The sequence below is a fragment of the Triticum aestivum genome, chromosome 2A (assembly GCF_018294505.1).
Source record: "Triticum aestivum cultivar Chinese Spring chromosome 2A, IWGSC CS RefSeq v2.1, whole genome shotgun sequence".
NCBI lineage: Eukaryota > Viridiplantae > Streptophyta > Magnoliopsida > Poales > Poaceae > Triticum > Triticum aestivum.
This window is the reverse complement of record NC_057797.1, coordinates 759491712-759498650: the sequence shown is the minus strand read 5'-3', so window position 1 is coordinate 759498650 and position 6939 is coordinate 759491712. Positions and strand designations below refer to the sequence as shown.

At 43.5% G+C, this 6939-nt stretch overlaps 1 long non-coding RNA gene across 2 annotated transcripts; it reads right to left on the bottom strand.

Moving 5' to 3' along the window:
- Positions 1–3692: 3692 nt before the first annotated feature.
- Positions 3693–6939, bottom strand: LOC123190970 (uncharacterized). Of its 2 annotated transcripts, none has more exons than XR_006496642.1 (3): positions 6126–6939; positions 5059–6029; positions 3693–3907 (listed from the first exon to the last, which is right to left on the bottom strand). It is a non-coding gene; the product is annotated as an uncharacterized lncRNA (long non-coding RNA). The 2 variants fall into 2 exon arrangements; XR_006496641.1 differs by lacking the exon at positions 3693–3907 and adding an exon at positions 4129–4723.

Here is a 6939-nt window from a genome sequence, read left to right as displayed (position 1 = left end):
GAATGCTTCATATTTATGCTTCAAGAAATAAGGCCAAACTTTTCTCGAATAATCATTAATAATAGTCAGTATGTAACTAGCACCACCTAGTGACTTCTTGCGAGATGGTCCCCATAAATCAGAATGCACATAATCAAGAATACCTTCAGTTGTATGAGTCGAAGTGTTGAACTTCACCCTCTTGTGTTTGCCGAAGATACAATGCTCACAAAATTTCAGTTTACCAGGTTCATATCCATCAAGAAGACCTCTCTTATTTAACTCTGCCAAACCAAGTTCACTCATATGTTCAAGACGCATATGCCAAAGGTTAGCAGCATCACAATCAGAATTCTTTGAAATAACTGGAGTAGTGTTACCTAAAACGGTAGAACCTCGAAGGTAATAAAGACCATTGGTCGAACTTAAGTCACCTTTCATCACAACAAGGGAGCCTTTGGTGACCTTCAAAACACTATCTCCACCTGAATACTTGTACCCTTTTGCATCAAGGGCACTAACAGAGATAAGATTTCTCTTTATCTTCGGAATATATCGAACATCTATCAAAGTTCTGATTATGCCATCAAACATCTTGATTCGAATAGAACCTATGCCTTCAATCTTGCATGGTGAATTATCAAAACCCAAAACGGAACCAACAGAACTAGTGGAATTAAAAGTATTAAACCAATCTCTATGTGGACACATATGAAAAGTGCATGCGGTGTCAAGTACCCACTCATCATTGGTCTCAGCACATCCAGCAATAACGACAAGAGCATCATCGGAACTATCATCACGAGCAACGTTAGCAGAATTTTCACCTTGTTTGTTACCTTTCTTCTTTTCCTTGTTCTGCAACTTGAAACACTCTGAGATGTCATGCCCGTCTCTCTTGCAATACCTGCAATACTTTTTGTCTCTAGATTGCGACCGGCCCTTGTAGCCGTTCTTACTTTTGCCTCTGTTTCCATTATTGGAGTTCTTTTCCTTTGTCATGCTACGAACAGATAATCCTTCTGCCTGGGATTAACTTGAACCATCATGAGGCACCATTAATTTCATCTTCTCCTTAGAGTTCAAAGCATCATAAACTTCATTAAGCGTGAGAGTATCACGACTTTATAATATGGTGTCTTTAAAATTGGTATAAGAACTTGGCAGTGAACAAAGTAATATTAAAGCAGTATCTTCCTCTTCATACTTAACCTCCATTGCAGCTAGATCGGATATAATCTCCTTAAATTCTGAAATATGATTCAAAACGTTACCTTCCTCGGGTAACCTGTGCAGAAATAATTTTTGCTTCAAATGCATCTTGCTGGTGAGATCTTTAGTCATGCAAATCCCTTCCGGCTTCAACCATAGAGCGGCGGCAGTTTTCTTGCTCAAAACTTCCTGCAAAATATTATTATGCAAATGGAGTTAAATTTGTGATAAAGCCTTGCAATCAATTCTTTTCTCCTCAGCAGTCCAGTCCTCAATTCGGTTCTTCCCAAAACTATCCAGTGCTACATCATAGTCGGCCTGTGCCAACAACGCCCGCATCTTGACTTGCCATAAGGTAAACCTTGTGTCACAATCCAACAACGGAAAGTCGTACTTCATGGATGCCATGAATAGATAAATCTGTGTACATAAAGTAGTACAAGCCGATAGAAAAAATTCTTGACAGAATTTAAATTACGCGGAACAAAGAACTAGAAACAATAGCACCTGGTAGCTGGGGTAATCGAAGACCAAAATCTTGATCTATAGCTTGACGTGACGAATAGTACTAGTAGTCAAATCACGTAGTGGATCTGAGGTGAATTAAACTAGTAGTCAAATCTACTTTGCTTCTGGTCGGCAAGTAGTACTACTAGCGATCCGTCAAATCACCCTGGACTCCACTGCCGTGTTGGTCTGATCTCAGGAGTAGCAGCGGCAGCAGATCGTGTCCGGACTTGAAGCCTGTAGCAGCGGCAAACCCGTCACACGTGAGAGCGTACGGTACACAAGGGCAGCGGGTAGCAGATCACAAATTGCGGCAGCGGCGTTGAGCGGTGCAGCAGCAGAAATTCTGTCGGATTGGACAACTCGCCGTGACGCGTGCGGCGGCGGCGCACGCAACCTTAATAATCCTCTCGGTCTAAAATCTCGTATCTAAAACTTGGCTCTGTATATCACTTATTAGATAATAACGAGATAAACAAGACACGAGAGTACATGGATTTTTACGGCTCTGTATACCACTTGTTAGATAATAACGAGATAAACAAGACACGAGAGCACATGAATTTTTACGTGAAAACCCTTACAGGAGAAAACTACAGACGCACGAAGGCGCAATCACTATGATGAAAGAGTATTACAAGCACGAGACGACAGACCGTCTGAGGTGCGACTACATAAGGTATATAAGAGGGCAATACATGAGAGTCCTTGAAGGACAAGTAAACGAGTTGTACTCGTACGCGTCGACGTCAACGCAAAGGCCCACATCGATTGTACTACGTCTAGTCCAACATGATATAATTTGGATCACAATTTAACAACAACTGTGCTGCGCCATTCGTGGCCTAGTTGGTGTCGCCGGATAGGCCGGCGGAGTTGCCGCCTTTCACTTCCGCCATGCCAGATCCCTTCGTCTCCCGCGCCCGTCCACCATCGCTCGGGTCCGGCGAGCGCCTTCCTTGTCACCACACCGCCCCTCCCTTCTCCCTTTTTCTCTTCTTCACCTCCCTGTCTCCTTTCTGCTCATGAGACATGGATCCGGCCGAGAAGCCGCGCTCCGGCCTTCCTCGTCGTCGTCACCGGTGAACCCCGCCTCGCCTCCCATCCCCGGATCCGCCTCCCCTGCCCTTGCCACGCTCGGATCTAGCCCCTGCACTCCAGCCGCCGCCGCCGTTTTGTATGGAGAAACCGCGCCACTCGAGCCCCCGAGCGGCCGCATCACCGCCTGGCGCCCGCGTCTCCCTGCCTCACCGTTGTCCGTCCACCGGCAACCGTGCCGGCGAGCGCCGCTGCCGCCCCAGGTTAGCAGCGCCGCCGCCCTGCCTCGTTTTTTCCTCTGCTTCCCCTTCCTCTTATCTCTCTAATCTCTCTCTGTCTGCCATGGATGGCCATGGGGCTCCACCCGATGCCAAGCCGCCCCTTGCCTGCCCCTAGTCCGCCGCCAGAGCACCTCCACGACTGGATCCGACCGGATCTCCCTCGAATCCACCCGTTCTGACCATCTAGCGCCCGGATCCGCCGCCCCTCACCGGAGGTCGCCTCCCCCGCCAAGTTCGCCTCCGCAATGGCCTCTGTGTCGTGCGCGAGCATGGGAGGACGACCGCACGCAGCCCCGCTTGCCTCCTCGCACTCCTCGCAGCTGAGCCGCTCCAGCACGCCAGAGGCCTCGTCGCCGCCGGATCCACACGGGGGCTTTACCCAGAGGAAGCAAACGGACGGCGACGAGGGGACGAGGGGAATGGGGCGCTGCGGAGCTAGGGTCATTTTTACAAAATTGAAACGTTATATAGAGACCCTCTAAAACAGGGACTGCGGGTTAATTTCTTATAAATCGAGGGACTTTTATGCAAAATCGCTAGTGACGACGGACGACCAGAAACTCAATTTTCTTTATTATTACTAGCAAAAATGGCCGTGCGTTGCAACGGGAGAATGTCACACAACAATCCACCCAAAGACCTTGTTTCATTCGAGGCAAAAGTTGCAGTGCTTTCTACAATAATATTAGTCATGTCCACCTTGCTAAGCCTAGACAACGTGAAATAGAAATTCATACGAAAAAATCAAAGCTTATTCATTTGTAAAAAAACATATTTACATTGTATGATAGGCCCAGACTACTCCCTCTCTTGCAAGGCTGGCCATTGCTTCACTTTATCGAGTGTCACCATGTCTGTGTTCTCTCCTTAAATGTAATCTTGAACCTCTCCTAAAGAACATCAAATAGAGCGCTTGTGCCATCAGAGGTGAGGGTGATACCATGTACATCTGAAAGTTTTATCTTTTTGCATGAACCTATTCAAAGCACTAAAATCAAATGATAACTTTTGTCTGTTTGCTAATTTCTCTCATGGCTTAGGAGCATGCATTCTTCTACGGATTGACCACTTTTGACATATAAAAAATGTTCTCATGCCTTATCAAGTTATCATACAGGACAATCCCATACGAACAAAAAGTGGTTCTGATTACATAATATTAATTACTTATTCTAACACAAAAGCAAAATGCAAAATGACCCGCATAAGAGGGGCAAGGGATGTCTGAATATAGTTCCCGAGATTAGCATGCACAAGTGAGATTTTTGAGAAAATAAATGGGTTCCACAAGCTTAAAATATGCATAAAAATACAAAAGCAATCAGAAGTGGCCTCTCAAATACATGGTCAATAAAGGGCATTCAAGTATCCATGATCTTGGGACAAAGCAAACCCAGTCTGTTGCTGAATCCATGAATAGCTGGCAAATCACTGAATAATAAAGGAGTCAACACAAACTACCTAAGCCAGGGCAGACCAAAAGGCATGACATAATCAGAAGGATAAGAATTCTCATATGAGGAAGTATCAGTTCCCCTTGAGCAGAATACCGAGTGATAACAAATGTATCATATGAACAGAGTGAAACTGTATGTAATGGAAACTTTTAAACTAAAAGCCTATGGGGCAAGAATTTCTTCTCCCACAACACAATTTTTTTCTTCGTTGCGTTATCACCCTTGAATCTTCTGCTGCAATACGCTTCTCTTGAACCACACAGGAAAATTACAGAAAACATCAGTATGTACCTTATCATTCTTGTCTATTTCCTACAAATCCTTTTTATCAGTTGTTCACTATGAGAAACAATCTCAGGGAAAAGGTAGATTGATGACCAAAGAAATGAAATTACAGACCAGTACGCAGTATGATTGAATTATTAGAGAATCTGACTGCTATAGAAAATGCATTTAGTGAAACTTGATTATTATCTTCTTAAACCAAAAGAGAATGTATGGCTATAACAAAAAGGATTCAAGATGACAAAATAATAACATAATGATCAAGAAATGATGCAGGCAAAGGAGATACAAACACAAACCTGATGTTGCTAATAGATGGTTGCAGATGCATGGCTCTATACCCAATTTCGTAAGCAACATCTGTAGACTGCATAAGTTGGGTCGTTTAGGCTCTTCCCTATAAAAATAGTAGCATGTACTCTAGCTACTTCCCTAGCAATACTCTTTTTTGCGACGCTACTCTTTTAGCAAAAATAATAACTTAACAACTATTCTTCATTTCAAAATCATTCATGAAAACCCACAGAAGTCCAGAATTCTTTGCCTATGATTAGCCCTGCAATCTGAAGACTTGCACTGAACTCATCATCCTGTTGCCTGAAGGAAATTTGGTGCGAACATCAAGCAGACTGTACGAGCTTCACAACCACAATAGCAGAGTACATAACTTGGTACTTTCATATTTAACATCTTCTACTTTGATATTGTTTCGGCAACTCAATGGAAAAGCTTGACAGAATAACATGGTTACAACTAATAGTCTGACGGCCAAACGCAAGAATTTCATACTGACAGGGAACCGACTCCATTGTAGGTTCAAGAGCTTCCAGGGGAGGCCACCGTCGAGGGAGGCCCTTTCTAAAAGGAGGGACTTAACATGGGCGAGCAGAGACTACAATTGATAAGGACGGTCTGAGGGAAGCCTGAGGGCACGGTTGCAGGTGGTGGCGATTTCGCCTACAAAGCAGCTAGAGTACTAAAAGTGCAACGTTGAGCAACAGGTAACAACACTAACCTTCAATATAATGGCAAGGGGGCTATCCATGGAGGTGTCTAGTTGAAACTGAGTATGGATGGCGCTTCAAGCTAATACTATTACTAATTGAACTGAGCAAGACATCCACATATACTTCAAGCTTTATCGAGATACCAGTGAGAGCAAAATCACTGGAAGCTAATACACAACCTTATAACAATATACTACACTGGGTATATCCACTATCATCTGGTCCAGCCGTTCAGGTGAAGTGAGCGTCAGTAGAACAATGATCTACAGACCACAAGAGTTCCAAAGCACCAATAATCAGAACATCTACAAAGAAACAAAGGAGCAAGCAACAGCCAAAAAATAGGATAAATTACGAACATGAGAATCAGGTCGTGTAGTTCAAGGGGAAACTCCTCCATGCCCTCCTAGCAGGAGTTGAGCACTATAGCAGATTCATCAGGGTCATCGAAGCTGCAGAACATGTTGCTGCTACTGCTCGACGTCGGGCTGCTGTCCCTTGCAAAGTATTATTCTAAACATGCTGCAGAACGCACATATGAATTTCCATGACGGCACGAAACTGAATGCAAGTAATATTGCTGTAGGAAAATCTACACATGAGTACTAAAAGAGCTGCAGCGACATAATTCTGCATGTAGTAAGCTTAAAATTGCCATGTTCCTCCATTTACTAATTTGTGTACTGCTTAACTTCGGATGTAGATTATGCAGATATATAAAAGTTCAGTACCCTGTTCCTCCTTTTCAAATCTTCATTTCATAAGAACAGAAAGGTAAATTTAGTGAGAATTGTTAGATGTCGCTCATTTCACAATTCGTTAGATGCCACTACACACCACTTCTTCTATCCAACTCTAATAATTGTCACAAATAAGGTTGCCCTCGTCTCTAGTGACATTGTGAAAATAATGTTACTGTGGTCATGTGTACCGAAGTTCCACTAAAATGAAAAATACAAATAGCTAAATTCAGAATCGGGAAGAACTGTGTCAAACATGCACAGCATGTATTACTTTATCTTGCTTTTAGCAACCTAAAGTAACTTCTCTGAAGTGTGTAGATGATCCGAAAAACTACAACTCATATGACATGAAGATATAAAAAAAGCTTTGCTTCAAGTATGAAGGAAGCCTTTGTCTAACTTGGAGAACCTGTAGTTATAAATTATAGGT